At 46.6% G+C, this 19,811-nt stretch overlaps 1 protein-coding gene across 2 annotated transcripts in view; it reads right to left on the bottom strand.

Moving 5' to 3' along the window:
* LOC129710685 (linker for activation of T-cells family member 2-like) overlaps positions 1 to 9,821 on the bottom strand; it is a 42,488-nt gene extending 32,667 nt beyond the window's left edge. The window contains exon 1 of one of the 2 annotated variants that reach the window (XM_055657850.1): positions 9,700 to 9,821. The gene's annotated coding sequence lies outside the window, so the exon portion shown is untranslated. The remainder of the gene's footprint in view (positions 1 to 9,699) is intronic. The other variant, XM_055657851.1, reaches the window with a different exon arrangement.
* Positions 9,822 to 19,811: the final 9,990 nt, after the last annotated feature.

The raw sequence follows: 19,811 nt of genomic DNA, 5'->3' as shown, positions 1-19,811 counted from the left end.
TATGTGGCCTGCTACACCTGGCCTAGTTATTTGAAGTCTATTAGTTTCTGTTTCTTATGCAAATTTGTTCTCTTTGTGTCTTCGAGTCATATACAGCACGGAAACAGGCCCCTCAGCCCAATCTGTCCATGCTGATCAAGTAGTCACATCTACACTAGTTCATTACCTTTTGACTCCATTTGCCTGCATTTCACCCATATCCCTCTAAACCTTTTCTATCCATGTAGCTTTTAAATGCTGTTATAGCATCTGCCTCAACTACCTCCTCTGGTAGCATGTTCCATATACCTACCACCCTCAGATTCCCTCTTTAAACCTTTGTCCTCTGGTTCTTGAATCCCTAACCTGGGTGAAAGACTCTGCGTTTGTATATCATTTCTACTTCAACGAGTTGATCAATTCTCTTTGGAAGTTGCCATTGGGTCTGTTTCTTTCCGGGCAGTACAATTCAGATCACAGCAGCCTGAGATCTCTTCATCTCTAAACTACATGGTTTTTGTTTACAGAACCTTCCAGTTTATCTGTCTGTTCTATCAACACCCCCTCACTCTTCAATCTCCTCTGTCAAATCTGCACAATCTAGTCTATAATGCAGGGAAAATAATCCCAATTCCTCTAGTCTTCATTTAACGGGAGATATTAGAGCTCCATAAATATCTCCTCTATTTCCCAGAGAGCAATTCAAGTCAAGAGTCAAGAGTGTGTTATTGTCATGTGTCCCAGATAGGACAATGAAATTCTTGCTTGCTGCAGCACAAAAGAATATGTAAACATAATACAGAACGGGAGATAAAAGTTCAGTTTGTCTATAGACCGTAGACCTTATTTATACACAATAAATAAACAGACAAAGTGGAATAGTAATAACAGACAGTTATTGTTCAGAGCTTGTTTGATGTTGTGTTTAATAGCCTGATGGCTGTGGGGAAGAGAACCTGTCCAGGGGTTTGACTTGCTGTCCTCGTTTGGCCCAACTCCAATAATGCATACGTGTTTTTCCATTGGGAGCTCTTTTATAGATCACTGGTTCCTTTGTTTAATGGTGGTCACTCCTCACTTTCTGCCCCACATCAACCCACTCCAAACACAGCTTTAGGTGTTCTTTCAATTTGCTTTCTTTTCCATTCTGTAACACCTATGAATCATTCCAGTTAAGTATTTGAAGAGTTTTATAAATAACTATGTGTGACCACCCTGATCCTTCACTTCAGACTGTTGTTTAATGAAATGATGACTAACCTGCAGCTCATCTCTATTTAACATGCGGTGAAGAACATACAACAGTACACCAGGCCTTTCGGCCCACAATGACAGTGTTGATGCATGATGCCTTTAAACTAACCTTCTCTGCCTGCAAGTGCAAGTGATCCACATCCCTCCATATCAATGGGCCTATCGAAAAGCTTCTTGAAATGCCTCTATCGTATCTGCCTCTATCGTATCTGCCTGCACCACTGTAAGCTAGTTCCAGGCACCCACCACTCTCTATGTAAAAAAATGTTTCCCCTATCTATACATCTTATTATTTTATATACTTCTAGTCAAGTCTCCACTCAGCCTCTGACACCCCAGAGAAAATAATCCACGTTTGTCCAACCTTGGTGCTAAAACCCTATACTCCAGGCAGCATTCTGGTAAGTCTCATCTGCACCCTCTCCAAAGCCTCTTCATCATTCCTGTAATGGGGCGATCAATACGGCACATAAGATAAGATAAGATAAGATAAGATAAGATAAGATTCAATTTATTTGTCATTTGGACCCTTTGAGGTCCAAACGAAATGCCGTTTCTGCAGCCATACATTACAAACAAATAGACCCAAGACACAACATAATTTACATAAACATCCATCACATCGCTGTGATGGAAGGCCAAAAAAACTTATCTCTCCACTGCACTCTCCCCCCCCCCCCGATGTCAGAGTCAAAGTCAAAGCCCCGGCTGGCGATGGCGATTGTCCCGCGGCCATTAAAGCCACGCCAGGTGGTGCAAGGTCACACACCGGGGTTCTTCATTATACTCCATATGTGGCCTAACTAAAACCCCTATAAAGCTGCCACATGACTATTATATTAAATGCCCCGACTGATAAAAAGTAACCATACCATACACATTCTTTAACATTCTATCTACTTATGCTGCCATTTTTAAGGATCTATGGACCAGGACCCCATGATCTCTCTGTACAACAATGCTATTGAGGGTCTTGCCATTAACTGTATACATTCCCCTTGCAATTGGCATAGTGCTGCAGAAGTAGAGCTGCTGCCTCACAGCGCCCGAGACCCCGGTTTGATCCTGAATCCAGGAGCTGCCTGCGTGGAATTTGCGTGTTCTCCCTGTGACCGCGAGGGTTTTCATCGGGTGCTCCAGTTTCCTCTCACATTTCAAACGCGTGCAGGTTTGTAGGTTAATTTGCTTCTGTAAATTGCCCCTAGTGCATAGGAAGTGGATGCGAAAATGTGGGATAACATAGAACTAGTGCGAACGGGTGATCGATGGTAGGTGGGCCGAAGGGTCTGTTTCCTCTCCGTATCTCTACACTAAACTAAACTAGACTAAACTAATCCATGATACACAAAAAAGCTGGAGAAACTCAGCGGGTGCAGCAGCATCTATGGAGCGAAGGAAATAGGCAACGTTTCGGCACGAAACGTTGCCTATTTCCTTCGCTCCATAGATGCTGCTGCACCCGCTGAGTTTCTCCAGCTTTTTTGTGTACCTTCGATTTTCCAGCATCTGCAGTTCCTTCTTAATAACTAAACCAATCCATGTTTATCTGCCCTTTCTCCGTAAACATTTCCTCATCGTTTTTCAAAATAGCGAGAGAGTTTGAGGAAGAAGGTGGAGGAAGTTATAAACTTAATAATCAGATGAAAAAGAAACAAAGTAATCGTCAATAATCCAGCCAAGTGATGGGGAAAAATCTTTACACTCAGGACAGTTTCGGGATCTGAAACCGTTCTGAAAACATGACGGAAGCAGCGTCCTTAAATACAAGAAACGTGGAATTTTTTTCCGTATGGAACAGCGAGGACGGGGATCCAAACAATGGTCCCATTTGTTCTAAATGTTTCACTGAACACATCAATAAATTCAGCAGAGTCAGTCCCATGGTTTCTCAAAAAACCCATGGGGAAAAACAGGGCGGCACGGTGGCATAGTGGTAGAGCTGCTGCCTTACAGCACCAGAGACCCGGGTTCAATCCTGACTGCAGGTGCTTGTCTGTACAGAGTTTGCACGTTCTTCCCGTGACCTGCGCAAGTTTACTCCGAGATCTTTGGTTTCCTCCTACCCTCCAAAGACGTCCAGGTTTGTAAAATAATTGGCTTGGTATGAATGTAAAATTGTAATAAATTGTCCCTGGTGTGTGTAGAGTAGTGTTAATGTGCGAGGATCACTGATCGGTGTGGATTCGGTGGGTACAAAGAACCTGTTTCCGCACTGTGTCTCTGAACTGAACTAAATTAAACCATGACAATGTACTGGTAAACCCAGCACAGTGAAGTCAATCAGTAAATACCAGCAACTTACCACAGGAAGTCAGACACCCTTCTGAAATGTACTGAGAACCCAACACTGCAGTAAAGAAAACCCTTCCCTAAAACATTCTCAATGTAATGACAAAAATTATGAAATAAACCTCTCATTGCACTTCACCTAACATGAAGATGCAATATAATTATACAGGTTGTACCCCACGCTCTGTCCTTATGTGGACCGAGTGGAGAAGCTGGGCTGCTCTATTCGGCACAGAAGGGAGTGCCTGGAGATTCGACAGAGGTAATTAAAATCTTAAAGGGTTGCCCAATGTAGATGGGTCAAGAGCTAGATACAGAATGAACCCGATTCAGACAAGTGACACGAGGAACTTATTTTTCTCACAAATGCGTAGTAGATGTCTTGAGCAAGGATAGTTGTGAGCACAGATTCAATTACGTTCAGAAGAGAACAGGATAAATATCTAAAAGGATAGAATTTGTAGAGCTATGGGCACGATCGTGGGAGTGGGTTGTTGATGTGTGGTCCCAGTGGAGAACAGACAGGTCTAATGGTCGTTGTGGATGCTGTGACCATGCAGGTTCCTGTACTTACAAAATACCTGTTCCCCGCAGGAAGAGAGCAGTGAAACAACAGCGGTAAACCAGTGAAGTACATCGAGTTGGAATGCAGAGCGGTCGTGAAACTGGGAAAATGGTGGTGGAAGCAGATACAATTGTGTCATTCAAGAAATTTTTATACAGGCAAATGGATATGCAGGAATCACGGGTCACGTCCATGTCCATGGGGGGGTCACGGTGAGGTGGAGTGGTGGGAGTTTTGGGTTTTGCAGCAAAGGAGGGGAATAGCGATGTAGGTGATGGTGGGGCTGCACTTGAAGAAGAAGGTGCAGTGGCAGAGCTCAATGAACAATGAGACGTGGAAGTGGGGAAACAGAGAGAGACAAGGAAGAGTCAGTGGGGCGGCATGGAAGGAGGGGTACTGGTGAAGGCAGAGGAAAATGCAGTGGAGGAGAGAAGGAAGGGAAGGAAGAGAAGGGAAGGAAGGGAAGAGGGAGGTGGATTGATGGGTACTAAGATGCCGGGGAAGGGGAAAGATGGAGTAAATGGGAGATAAGTTCAGCGAGGAACAAGAACAAGAATTATTTATGCCCCCATGATGTCCCACCCGCCAGCCCTTTCCTCCACATCCACCATTTCCGTACCCGACTTTTAAGGGAGTGATTGCTACGGGTGAGAGATTGGTTTGCAGCCACAGTGCCAAATGGAAAATTATCTGTACTCTCAGTTTAAGTAGTTATCAGCTCGCAGATTTGCAAGCAATGAGACAACGTGAGGTCTTGCAAAATGGCAGGGTTTTTACGAACTTCACAACGCATTAATTAACTTGCAGGGCGAGAGGCCAAGATGAAAAGAATAAACCCAGTCAGCAGCTCAGTTTGCATTGTGGAAATGTTCATGTGGCTGGGGTGGAGATGGGTTGGAAGGGGTTTGACTCCAGTATGTGTTGTGCTCTGTGGCTGGGGAGTGACACATGCAGTTTATCCTATGGTGTTCATATTGGTTCCTGTTCAAGGGTTTGATGACATTTGGGATAGAGATGATAAACCATGTGGTAAACACTAGCCTGCCTTCCTTTCTAGAACTTGCGGGAGTTTAGAAGGATGAGGCGGGACCTCATTGAAAACTTACCAGATAGTGAAAGGCTTCGATTGAATGGAAGTGGGGAGGATGTTTCCACTTGTGGGAGACTCTAGGACTAGAGGTCATAGTCTCAGAATTAAAGGGCGTTCCTTTACGAAGGAGATGAGGAGGAATTTCTTTAGTCAGAGGGAGGCGAATGTGTGTAATTCTTTGCCAGAACAAGCTGTGGAGGTCAAGTCAGTGGATAATTTTTAAAGCAGAGATAGATAGATTCTTGATTAGTACGGGTGTCAGGGGTTATGGGGAGAAGGCAGGAGAATGGGGTTGGGAAGGAGAGATAGATCAGCCATGATTGAATGGCGGAGCAGACTTGATGGGCCGAATGGTCTAATTCTGCTCCTATTACTTGTGACCTTATGGCCTAACTTTACAGCAATAATGGTTCAAAACCCAGTCGGGGTCTTAAAATCAGATGTTTCAAAACTAACTTGAACAATTGCAAACTAATCACCACATATTTGAATACCATCTGTTCTCTGGCCACAACTGACGGGACCTGCATCCAACATGAACTTGACACGATATGTCATGTTTGTACACCTCCTTCCACGCCTTCATAACACAAACACACACACCTCCAGTTTTAAACACTACAGCATCATATATCCTAATATTTTTAAATGGTGAATGTTAGTGTTCAGAGAGACCTCAAATACGTCTCCTTGTAGAGAGATCACCATAAGTTAATCGCTGGTTTGGAGTATTGTGTGCAGTTCTGGTCACCCCTTTACAGGAAAGATGGGGAGGATTTAGGGAAGGTCCAGGATGTTGTCTAGATTAGAGGGTGTTAACAAGAAGAGAGGGTAGACAAAATGCTGGAGTAACTCAGCGGGACAGGCAGCATCTCTGGAGAGAAGGAATGGGTGACGTTTTGGGTCAAGACCCTTCTTCAGTCTTTAACCATAAAGAGAGGTTGGACAAACTTGGATTGTTTTCACTGGAACATCGGAGGCTGAAAGGAGACCTGATCGAAGTATATAAAATTATGAGAGCATAGATAGGGTAGGTTATCAGAACCTTTTTCCCAGGCTGGAAACTTCTAAGACTAGAAGGCATAGTTTTAAGGTTGGACATGGAAAGTTTAAAGAAGATGTGCGAAGCAAGTCTTTTGTTACAGAGAGTGGTGGGTGACGGGAACGTTCTGCCAGGGTGGTGGTGGAAACAGGTAAGACAGTGGCATTAAAGAATCATTTATATAGGGAAATGGATAAGCAGGAATCACGTTGGATCATGTCCATGCATAAACTATTAGTTTCATTTGGCATCATGTTTTAGTTTAATTTAGAGATACAGCATGGAAGCAGGCCCTTCGACCCGCCGAGTCCACACGATCATTTGTTCACTCTCGTTATATGTTATCCCTACCTTTTTATCCACACCCGATACATTCGGAGCAATTTACAGAGGTCAATTAACCTACAGATCCGTACCTCTTTGGATTATGGGAGGAAGCCGGAACACTGGGAGGAAACCCATGCAGTCACGGGGAGAACGTGCAAACTCCGTACAGACAACACCCGTCGTCAGGATCGAACTTGGGTCTCTGGCGCTGTGAGGCAGCAGCTCTACCAGCTGTAGCAATGCAGAGACATTGTGGGCAGAGGGGCCCGAGCAATCAGGAAGACAACTGATCCGTTGATCTTTATTGCAAGAGGAGAGGACAGGCAGCACAGTCACGCAGTGGTAGAATTGCTGCCTTACAGCGCCAGAGACCCAGGTTCAATCCTGACGACGGGTGAGCTCTGTATGGAATTTGTACATTCTTCCTGTGACTACGTGGGTTTTCTCTGGGTGCTCCGGTTTCCTCCCACATCTCCAAAGGCACACAGGTTTGTAGGTTAATTGGCTTCCACAAAATTGCAAATTGTCCCTAGTGTGTAGGATAGTGTTAGTGTACGGGGGATCGCTTGTTGGTGCAGAAATGGTGGGCCAAAGGGCCTGTTTCCATGCTGTATCTCTAAAGTCTAAAGTAACGGATTCAAAGAGTGCAGACATCAAGCTTCAATTATAAAGGGACTGTACCTGGAATTGTGTGCACTTGTCTGTACTCCCTACTTAAGCAACAATACAGTTGCAACTGAGATAGTGTCTTGAAGGTTCACCAGATTGTTTCCTGAGTTTGGGGGAGATGCATCGTACTTGAAGATAGTAATCAGACTGGGCCATTAATCTAGAGTCGATGTGATCATATTGAAACAGACAAAATTCTTACAGGGCCTGACAGAGTAGATGGAGACATTTTGTTTCTGGAGTGGGCGCTGGGACGCAGTCCAGAGTAAACGGTCGGCTATTCACGACAGACATGAGAAGAGATTTCTTCACTCGGAGACCAAAGAATTCCTGGAATTCTCTACCGGAGGGATGTGGAGGCTCAGTCACCAAGTATCTCGAGATTGATTATTTGAATATCAAGTGGATCATAGGCCTGAAGTGCTGAGGTGTAAGATCAGTTGTGATCTCTCTGACTGATCGGAGCAGGCATGCAGGCCCGATAAGCCTTCTGTTGCCTCCACCTTTGTTCTTAATTAAAACGTATGAGAAACAGAAGATAAAAGGCAAAAACTGAACTCTCTGAATTAACAAGGGAAAGGTTTCAAGGGAGACAGTGAGCCCAACGCAGGCAACTGGGACTATTGCTCCGGTTACAAAACGTGGTTGGCATGAACGGTTTGTTCTGAAGGACATGTTTCCGTGCTGTATGACCCTATGATTGCCTTGTAAGCTGCAGTGACTGAGAGCCAGAGGTAATGGACTGTAGCTCTGACAGCTGAGGCTCCCCAGTGCCTTGGTCTCATTAACTGCCTGAAGGGACCTTGTTTCAGACCTGGGCTGGTATCCACAGCTGGACAGCCACTGGGTTCGGGTCTACAGAGCAAGATGTAACATCGTGGGCTGGGGCAGTGACAGGGGCAGGGGCAGGAGTGGCCTGCTCACTCTTCCCCTGGCTGCACCACTGCAGACCAGCTACCCCTGATCACCTGGCCATCAACTCTCCAGTCCTGATGCAAGGTTTGGCCACCAAACGTCCACCATCCCTCTGCCTCCAGACCCACTGAGCTCCCCCAGCAGCTTGTTTCATCGTACCCCTGGTCCTTTTTAAATATTGTTCTAAGATTGTATAAATCCCCCTAATTTAGGAGATTAGTTTAACCTGGTGTCATGTTGGGATGGACATTGTGGGTCAAAGGGCATGTTCCTGTGCTGCATCAGTCTGACCCAAAACATCACCTATCCATGTTCTCCAAGGATGCTGCCTGACGGGCTGAGTTACTCCAGCACCTTGGGTCTATTTGTTTGTAAACCGGCATCTGCAATTCCTACTGTTCCTGTTCTGTACTGTTCCATATTCTAATCAAAACGTCCACAATCTACACTGGAGTGTCCTGTGGGGTTACAGTCCAGCTCCTTTATCATGTATCTCTATACACTGTAAATGGGTCGATTGTAACCGATCTGCTGACTGAATGGCACGCAACAAAAGTTTTTCACTGTACCTCGGCACACATGACACTAAACTAACTTAACTCCAGAGGAGCTCCCTGTTTGACGGAGGAGGCACATGAGACTGCAGATGCTGGAATCTGGAGCAACAAACAAAAAACCGGGAGAGCGAGTGGAGGAACACAGCGGGTCAGGCAGCATCTGTGGAGGGAGAGCAGGGGGGCAGGGACCTGGTTCCTCTCAGCCGCCAACCTGCCGACATCAGACAGATCACTACACTCCCCGCCAACTCAAGTCCACTTGACTTGCATTAATAATTCGCTAAAGTATATTTTCAAAAGTTTCAAGCGCTTGTCCCCGCATTAAAGTTTGGCGTAAAACCACACACAGTGCTGGAGGGGGTCAGCGGGTCAGGAAGCATCCGTGGAGGAGATGGATGGGGTCGGGACCCTCGTTCAGATTTTAAAAGCTCGGCATGATGATAGTCTGTTTGAACGCAGCGACTTCCCTGCAGCGGGTCTGGGACCAGAGCCCGGGGATGGTACAAGTGGCCGGTCCCCGGGGCTGGTGTAGGTGGCCGGTCCCCGGGGCTGGTACAAGTGGCCGGTCCCCGGGACAGGTACAAGTGACCGGTCCCTGGGGCTGGTACAGGTGGCCGGTCCCCGGGGCTGGTACAAGTGGCCGGTCCCAGGGCTACGTACAAGTGGCCGGTCCCCGGGGCTGGTGTAGGTGGTCGGTCCCCGGGGCTGGTGTAGGTGGCCGGTCCCCGGGGCTGGTACAAGTGGCCGGTCCCCGGGGCTGGTACAAGTGGCCGGTCCCCGGGGCTGGTGTAGGTGGCCGGTCCCCGGGGCTGGTACAAGTGGCCGGTCCCCGGGGCTGGTACAAGTGGCCGGTCCCCGGGGCTACGTACAAGTGGCCGGTCCCCGGGGCTGGTGTAGGTGGCCGGTCCCCGGGGCTGGTACAAGTGGCCGGTCCCCGGGGCTACGTACAAGTGGCCGGTCCCCGGGGCTACGTACAAGTGGCCGGTCCCTGGGGCTACGTACAAGTCCTTACCTGCAGCTTCAGGGGTTCCTCCCGCGCCCGCTCATCCTGCCCGACCTCGGCGACACAGACGGGCCCGGAGGGGAGGGGAGGGAGGGAGGGGAGTGAGTTGCATTCTCGCTGCAGTTTCCGCTGCTTAGTCGAAGCCGCGGCGCCACATCCGCTCCTCTGAGCTGAGACTGAGCGTCGAGCGGTCCCTCGGGGGCAGTGAGGCTCCGGCCGGGGGTGGAGAGACCTGGAGAGACCTCCGACAGGGAATGATTTGTGCCCACTCACCTTTCCCACTCCTCCCAGCCAGACCCAAGCGCCCCTGCTCTTTATTAAACTCCACCTGTCTGAAGAAGTCTCTCACTCCACAGATGCTGCACGACCCGCTGAGCAGCTCCAGCACTTTACTATTTTGCTCAACATTCCAGCATCTGCAGTTCCTTGTGTCTCCTCTTTTTGTTTATCCTCTTCGGTTCCGATGCCCAGCCGCTCCCGCTGAAAGACTTGCGCCCTCCAAGTACTTTTTTACATTTAAAAATTGGCTTAATTCATCATAAATATACAACTGACATGCAAAGAAAGCAGCACCTTCTTGATATTTACATATATGTCTGTAGTGTTATATAGGGTTATGTGGTGTTTTTGTAATGTTATTTATTTGTAGTGTAGAAACATGGAACAGCAGATGCTGGTTTGCAAAAATAGACACAAAGTGCTGGAGTAACTCGGGCAGCATCTCGATGGAAACATGGACAGGTGAGGTTGCTGGGCGGGGACCCTTATTCAGAACTAATTTATAGTGTTTGCTCATTTTATGTACAAGGCACCAATGTCTCTGTGGATAGGACACACTTTGAGTGTTTGAGAGACCATTACGCAGGAGCCAACCCCTAGGGCCCAGTGTCAGCAACAACTTAGTTGCAACCAAACTGTGATGCAACTCGACAGTAAGGTTTTTTTGCGATGCATCTATGGAAGTTTTGTAAGAGTCGTTGGAAAGTTGCCCAATTTACACCGTCTCCTAAAGAAGTAGAAGTGTTGGTGTTCCACTTCTATTTCTGACCCATTGACATTGATTGGAGAAAGTACTTTACCATGCTCCCTGAAGTCGTTAACTAGCTCCAAGGTTACAAAGCTCTCTGTCTCATAGAAACATAGAAACATAGAAATTAGGTGCAGGAGTAGGCCATTCGGCCCTTCGAGCCTGCACCGCCATTCAATATGATCATGGCTGATCATCCAACTCAGTACGTACCTGCCTTCTCTCCATACCCTCTGATCCCCTTGGCCACAAGGGCCACATCTAACTCCCTCTTAAATATAGCCAATGAACTGGCCTCAACTACCCTCTGTGGCAGAGAGTTCCAGAGATTCACCACTCTCTGTGTGAAAAAAAGTTCTCCTCATCTCGGTTCTAAAGGATTTCCCCCTTATCCTTAAGCTGTGACCCCTTGTCCTGGACTTCCCCAACATCGGGAACAATCTTCCTGCATCTAGCCTGTCCAACCCCTTAAGAATTTTGTAAGTTTCTATAAGATCCCCTCTCAATCTCCTAAATTCTAGAGAGTATAAACCAAGTCTATCCAGTCTTTCTTCATAAGACAGTCCTGACATCCCAGGAATCAGTCTGGTGCACCTTCTCTGCACTCCCTCTATGGCAATAATGTCCTTCCTCAGATTTGGAGACCAAAACTGCACGCAATACTCCAGGTGTGGTCTCACCAAGACCCTGTACAACTGCAGTAGAACCTCCCTGCTCCTATACTCAAATCCTCTTGCTATGAAAGCCAACATACCATTTGCTTTCTTTACTGCCTGCTGCACATGCATGCCTACCTTCAATGACTGGTGTACCATGACACCCAGGTCTCGCTGTATCTCCCCCTTTCCCAATCGGGGGAGATACCCGCGGGTATGTAGATTGAAGTCACCCATTATAACTGCTTTGCCTTTGTCACAAGCATTTCTAATTTCCTGTTTGATACCATCTCCAACTTCACTACTACTGTTAGGTGGCCTGTACACAACACCCACCAGCGTTTTCTGCCCCTTATTGGTTCGCAGCTCTACCCATACCGATTCCACATCCTCCATACTAATGTCCTTCCTTTCCATTGCGTTAATCTCCTCTCTAACCAGCAACACTACCCCACCTCCTTTTCCTTTCTCTCTATCCCTCCTGAATATTGAATATCCCTGGATGTTCAGCTCCCAGCCTTGGTCACCCTGGAGCCATGTCTCCGTGATCCCAACTATATCATAATCATTAATGGCTATCTGCACGTTCAACTCATCCACCTTATTACGAATACTCCTTGCATTGAGACACAAAGCCTTCAGGCTTGTTTTTACAACGCTCTTACCCCTTATACAATTATGTTGAAAAGTGGCCCTTTTTGATTTTTGCCCTGGTTTTGGCTGCCTGCCACTTTTACTTTTCACCTTGCTACCTATTGCTTCTACCTTCATTTTACACCCCCCTGCCCCTCTGCTCTTGTACCCATCCCCCTGCCACATTAGTTTAAATCCTCCCCGACAGCACTAGCAAACACTCCCCCAAGGACATTGGTTCCATTCCAGCCCAGGTGCAGACCGTCCTGTTTGTACTGGTCCCACCTCCCCCAGAACTGGTTCCAATGCCCTAAAAATTTGAATCCCTCCCCATTGCACCATTTTTCAAGCCACGTATTCATCTGCAATATCCTCCTATTTCTGCTCTGACTGGCCCGTGGTACTGGTAGTAATCCAGAGATTATTACCTTTGAGGTCCTACTTTTAAACTTATCTCCTAGCTCCCTAAATTCACCCTGTAGGACCTCATCCCTTTTTTTACCTATATCGTTGGTGCCAATATGCACCACGACAACTGGCTGTTCACCCTCCCCCTCCAGAATGTTCTGCAGCCGTTCAGTGACATCCCTGACCCTTGCACCAGGGAGGCAACATACCATCCTGGAGTCTCTTTTGCGGCCGCAGAAACGCCTATCTATTCCCCTGACAATTGAATCCCCTATTACTATTGCCCTTCCACTCTTTTTCCCCCCCTCATGTGCCGCAGAGCCACCCATGGTGCCATGAACTTGGCTGCTGCTGCATTCCCCTGATGAGCAAACTCCCTCAACAGTTTCCAAAATGGTATACCTGTTTAGGAGGGAGATGACCGCAGGGGACTCCTGCACTACCTGCCTACTGCTTTGCTGACTATTGGCCACCCGTTCCCCTTCTGTCCTCTTACCTTTTACCTGCGGTGTGACCAACTCACTGTACGTGCTGTCCACGACTTTCTCAGCGTCGTGGATGCTCCAGTATGAATCCAAACGCAGCTCCAATCGTTCAATGCGGTCTGCCAGGAGCTGCAGCTGTACACATTTCCTGCAAACATAGTCACCAGGGACACCGGCCATATCCCTGATCTCCCACATGTTGCAGGCTGAGCAAACCACGGGGCCAATCTCCTTTCAGTACTCCTTTCAGTACTCTATCAGCACTGAAAGTCTCCTTTCAGTACTCTATCTCATCATTGCTCGAGATCCAGCCCCCCACTCTCGTGGTCTGCAAACTTCTCACTTAGGTAACCTGAACGGAAACCTTTGGAGACATTGCGCTCCACCCAAGGTTACCGTGCGGTTCCCGGAGGTTGCAGGCGGTTGCTGGAGGTTGCAGGTAGTGGAAGCAGGTAGGCAGGTACGGACAAAAACCTCCAGGAACCGCACGGAAACCTTGGGTGGGGCGCAAAGTCTCCAGAGGTTTCCGTTCAGGTTTCCTAAGTGGGACAGGGGGTGCAGCAGAGTTCAAGCTGAGGGCCGCATTGAAGGTGCAGGGGGACGATCACTGTCTAGGGACCCCTTCTGCTAGACATTGAGGGGCTGCATCTGATGGGGAACATCCCTCAAACCAAGGATGGGATATCACCCAGGAACAACATCAGTGGCAAGGGTGTTTGTGCAAAGACAGGTACAAACACTACTGAGTATGTCAAGGTAATATTGAAGGTACGGCACAAAGAATGTATTAAGAATGTTGCAGAGTTTTAGCTTTGTATATATTTGTATTACAAATACAGCTTATTCATGCAAAAAAAAAAGTCCCTCAGCAATACTCCTGCAGGCACCAGTCTTCCTCTGTGAACACCCTCAATTTCCCTCCATTCAGGTTATTTACAATAAGCCCCTTGTTCCTGAGGCAGAGTTCCAGATCAGCATTGTTCTTTACATAGCACCAAGCTTTGGACATCACTTCTAACTCAAGGTTATTTCTCTTTTTTTTCCAAAAAATTATTAAAAATAATATTTACAATACAATAAAACACAACAGAACCCACTACCATAATACAAGACAAACACATATACTAACTAAAGTACTATACAACTATGTTACAATCCTTGTCAAGGATGCATTCAACCTCCTGCTGTGCCCAGCGGTCCCGGAAATCCCCCCGAGCGCCCGTGGACAGGGCATAGTCCCTCTCTAGTACCACCCGGGCGTGGACGTAAACCCGGAAAAGGGGCAGGCAGCTGTCTCGGGCAGAGCCCTCTTCCACGGGCGCCATGACTCGGTGATGGCCAGCTTGGCCAGGCCCAGGAGCAACCCAACCAGGACATCTGCCCTACCCTCTCCCCTACACACAGGGTGTCCAAAGATGAGGATGGTTGGTGAGAAATGCAGCCAGAAGGCAAGGAGCAGCCCCTTTAGATAATGGACCAGGGGCAGCAGCCTCACACACTCCAAAAGTGGCAGGCGGCTGGCGAGAATGTGAACCGTGAGAGAAACAGGTTGCAGGGGACTCCTTGGGGCAGTTCTCTCCACCCCAGGTCCCCGATGTAGAGGGGGAGAAGGATATTCCTCCTTGGGTTAACAAACAATTACTCAGTAACCAACCTTCATGAAGCATTTAATTATCTTAGAGTCTGAGCTAAATTATGCCGCAGGAGGTCATTCAGCATTCCATCTATCACAGTTGAAATAGAAGCACTCGGGCTCACCCACCTCCCAGCTCTGGGTTTACAGTTCTGCTGGTCACGGCACTTTATCTACATTCCCCAGTCTGGTGTGACTGTGGGGAGGGATTCTGCCTCAAACACCCTGTCAGGCAGCGAGTTCTTCACCCCGACCTCGCACTGAATAAATAAGCTTTCTTCCTCACCCCTCTAATTATTCTCCCCGTTACTTTAAACCTGTGTTTAAGTTTTTAACCTCTCTGCCTAGAGAATTAGACCAATATATTCACTCCAGACAAGCCCCCACTAACATTATACACCTCCATTAGGTATTCCACTGAAATGTTGCACCATTCTGCTGTTTTGAACTCATCATGGTATTTATTGTTACATTTGCCATTCCTATATATTTTTCTCTGTTAACTTTATATGAGCAAGAAATTCCATTGTACTCTAATTTGTATGGAAATATATTAAACTACAGGCAGAAGAAACTTCAGAATGTTGGAAGCAAGCAAAAAAACAATGTTGGAGGATCAGGCAGGTCAGGCAGCATCCATAGAAAGATGGGCAGTCAATGTTTTGGGTCGAGATCCCTCTTCAGACTGAAGAAGCAGGGGAAAGAAAGTTGGGAAAGAAAGATGGGGTGGGACAAAGGCTGTCACGTGATAGATGGATATGGGTAAGGGGGTGGTTAATTGGAAAATGGGCAAACCAGAAGAATAGCATCTCGTATTCCGCCTGGTTGGAAGATGGGTGAAGGCTAGAAATGAAAAGGAGACAAAAGGATTTCAGCTAAGGATAGAAGAAGAGGGAAATGTAAAGTTGGAGGGAGGAATATGGGTGGAAGGAAACAGGGGAAGAGGGGAGGTAAAAGGGAAGTAGGGAACGCAGGGATGAAAGATGAGTGTAATGGAAGAGGATAAAAGAGCAGGGTGGCCAGGGAGGTGGGAAATGGTGAGGGAAATGTATGCACATGGGGGTTTGGCAAGAGAAAATGGGGGGTGGAGGTAGAGGGTTATTAGTTAAAATTGGAGAATTCAGTGTTTATATTGTCAGCTTGTAGTCTAACCAGGCGGAATACGAGATGATATTCTTCTGGTTTGAGTGAGGCCTCCCTCTGACAATGAAGGTGGTCAAGGACAGAAAGGCCAGTGTGCAATGAGACATTTGCATTAAAACACTGATGACATTTAAATAAGTGTTTTATTGGCTGTAAAGATTCTTAGATGTTGTGACAGGCACTAAATTAATGCAAGTCTTTTACATTTCCACAGAAGCAGCCAGGCAAACTTCAATATCTTTGCCTGACTTGCCTCTTAAAGATGTCCTGATTAATTTACATTGCCAGCGCTTGGTTTGTTCAGGTTTGAATCAGCAATATTCAATTAATGAATCGTGGAAAGGTGAGCAAAATGTGAAAAAGAATCTTCAGCCTCAAGAATTCCACGAGCACAATCATTTTAATTTGGGAATGAAATAAACATATGTAGTTCTTTTGCAGTCAATGCCTGAATTATATGGAATCTTGGCCCACGGAGTAACATAAGAAAGGAGTGCACTCTGTCCATTGACGACACCAGATCTTGCAGAGACACTTCAGAGTGTCATCTCTGAGCACTTGTCCCAGTTCCTTATCTAACCCGCAGCATGTGAAGAAATTAAATTGTCTCATTCATGACTTCTGACAGAGCAGATAATGAGAATAATGTTTTCATTGGTGTGAAGATAAGTAACTTGAAAACACAATTTCATGTTAATCGGCGAAATAATTGGAGGTTAGATACAAAGATTTTGATGCCATTGTTGTGGTGTGCAATGCGGTGCCTAAAGTGCAATGGAAGAACATTCAATTGTATCTTTCAGGAGGAAATTCAGGAAATACTTGAGGGGAAGAAACATTTCACCTCAATCTTTGAACGTTTGAGAAGATGTGAATCCTAAAGTGGCTCCAGATGGCTACGGGAGAATTTATAAACCGAGGTCGAGTTTTGAAAACCGCTCTATGGTCTTTACAGAGAATGAGTTTATCTGAAAGTAGTCACCATCATTTTGTAACAAGGACAGGATGTGATAATGTTGTTTGATAAGGGGCGCTGACCACATCTACAGGCAGAGGATTTCTAACATTGCAAGGGTGAATACATAACCTGCAGCCTGTCCAGGCCCTGACTGTAAAGAAACACATTTTCAGCAGTTTCCCTTTTCACTCAGGCTTGCAGCATCTGCATCCCGTACATCTCCAGGCAGCCTTCTGGAGGGTCTCAAGTAAGTTTTGTGAAACAACCTCAACCATGTTAGATAAATCAACAATTTTAGCATGTGCCAGGTTGTGAGGAGGAGGTAAATGCAGATTCTCCATGCCCTGTGGCAGTGGTGCCCGAAATGTTTTGGTGAATTGCCCAATCGACAATCCAAACCACTCCAGTGGACAACCAGCAAAAAATATGCTTCCAATCTGATACAGAGTGTACAGGGTGCTGGTTGCCTTCAGATGATGGCTGGCCACATTGTGACCCTTGATATGGCTGTTTGAAACACCAAGATGTGCACACTCCTGTTATAGTAGCACTCTCTAGATGGGCTGAATGCCCTCATGGTAAGTAGCTCCTTCCATTAAACAACCTTCCAGAAAACTGGCTGAATTTTACAAATAGTGAGCATACTGCTAAGAAGTGAAGTCATGGCAATCTGAATTCTTTGTCAGAGTCATACCAATCCCAAGTATAGGAGGCCAACCCTGATCTTCCCAATGGTAGAATAATTAAACTCAATAACAGGATATACAGGACAACCTCAATAACAGGATCATATCTCTGCTGAACATCTTAAGTATGAAAGTATGAGGATAGCTCCTCTCCTTGCTATTTGTTTTACTGGCTTTATGATTCATGGCTTGTTACCAGACTCAATGTTGTCTGTCCTGTTAGTGCCGGTCATTAAGGACAAAGCTGCATTTCCATTCAGTGCTGGCTGGCAAATTGCCCCTTTTGCTCATTGAGATATCGAGCCCTATAGCACAGAAACAGGCTCTTCAGCCCGCAGAGTCGCTGCTGGCCATCAAGCACCTGCTGACAATAATCCTATTTTATCCTCTCCATATTCCCATCAACAACCCCACCCCTCATCTCCAGATTTTACAACTCATTTAAATTAGGGGCAATTTATAATGGCTGAGTCTGTGAAGCCCATATCCCTTCAATGAATAAAAACATCATACAACCCAATGGACTCTTTTTGCCTCCTGTCTGACTGGAGCCTACTAATGTAAGCATCATGCAACACCTCTGAGTAGATATGTCTATTTCTGAATAGGTGCTTTGCAGGGATAGAAACTATGATACACAATGGCCCCCACTAGTCCTAGCCTCTTCAACTTTAGAGTCTTCTTGTTCCTCCCCCTCGTTGTGGACACCGGGGGCACTGCTGAGCCACTTCCTGCCAAGCCTGCTATGGTGATGACAGAACCAAGGTAGCTCTCAGGCACTGAGTGCGGGAAGTGGAACATGCCCAGAGCACATTTCAGACAAGAAAAGTTTTGACTGGGGAGGAAGTAATATCGAAGGAGGAAATGATACTTGCACACCAGGGAGGTTCTGAGCCTGTTCTCGTCTGTAAAGGACTGAACTGGCCAATGTCCATGTGCAGGATATGGACCAGTCTGTGACAGAGAAAGTCCTTCTTCTGCCTCTTGGGACAGACAGTGGTGCCGCTCACCCTGGGCCTGAAGCACGAGAAGGCAATTTAGGGAAGTGGAAGCCATAATTGATCCAATGCATCTCATTGTTCTGTCTGTGAGTGTTGGGGGAGATGCGGGCCTGCAGTGCAAAAGGAGGGAGTGTGCCTTGTTGTCGGAGAATTTGGGTAAGAGGGAAGAAAACAGGGAATATGTCCGGCTGCCAATGTCAGGAATCAAGAGTGTTTAATTGTCATAGGCACCGGGATAGGAAATTATTACTTACTGTAGCTTTACAGGCACATGCAACAACATAACAAAACACTTACAATATATAATAATACAATAAATGATCAGTAATTGTGAAAACAGAAGGTCGGCACGGTGGCGCAGCATTAGAGTTGCTACCTTACAGCATTTGCAGCGCCGGAGATCGGGTTCCATCTAGACTACGGGTGCTGCCTGAACAGAGTTTGTACATTCTCCCTGTGACCTGCATGAGTTCTCTCTGAGATCTTCGATTTCCTCCCACAGTCCAAAGACATACAAAGACAAGCCGTACGTTAATTGGCTTGGTAAATGTAAAAATTGTCCCAAGTGTGTGTAGGATAGTGTTACTATGCGGGGATCGCAGGTCGGCGCGGACCCAGTGGGCCAAAGGGCCTGTTTCCGTGCTGTATCTCTGAACTGAACTGAAGAAGCACATAGTAGTGCAATCTTATACAACGTCCATTGGAGTTTGTTGCTAAGATCCAGTTGAGGTTAGGATTGTGGAGTGGTTCAAGATCCTGATGGTGATGGAAAGTAGTTCTTGAGGTCATTGTGTTCAGGCTCCTCTATCTTCAGTTTAGTTTAGTTTAGTTTATTGTCACGTGTACTGAGGTACAGTGAAAAGCCTTTATTGCATTTCAAGCAGTCAGCGGAAAGGCAATACATGAATACAATTGAGCTATTTATAGTATAGAGATACATGATAAGGGAATAACGTTTAGTGCAAGGTAAAGCCAGTAAAGTCCAATCAAAGATAATCCGAGGGTGCCCAAGATAGTAGTTCAGGACAGCTCTCTGGTTGTGGTAGGATGATTCAGTTGCATGATACCAGCTGGGAAGAAACTGTCCCTGAATCGGGAGGTGTGCTTTTTCACACATCTATATCTTTTGCCCGATGGGAGAAGGGAGAAGAGGGAGTGGCCAGGATGCGACTCATACTAGATGATGCTGCTGGCCTTGCTGAGGCAGTGTGAGGCACTTCTTCCTGATAGTAGCAGCAAGATGAGAGCGTGGCCAGGTTGATGTGGATCTTTGATGATATTAGCTGCCTCCTTGAGGCACCACTACCCATAGATCCCTTAAGTGATGGGGAGGTAAATACCAATGATTCTCCGAGCAATGTCACCATTCATTGCATGTTCCTTCATCCATGGGCATTCAAGTTACCAAACCAGATCACGGTGCAACCAGTCAGTGTTGTATCTACTGTTAACCTAGAGAGGTTTGACAAGCTATTCGGTGACATGCCAAAT

Source organism: Leucoraja erinacea, chromosome 28, assembly GCF_028641065.1.
Source record: "Leucoraja erinacea ecotype New England chromosome 28, Leri_hhj_1, whole genome shotgun sequence".
NCBI lineage: Eukaryota > Metazoa > Chordata > Chondrichthyes > Rajiformes > Rajidae > Leucoraja > Leucoraja erinaceus.
The sequence above is the reverse complement of the archived record's forward strand: the minus strand, read 5'-3'. Positions and strand labels throughout refer to the sequence as shown.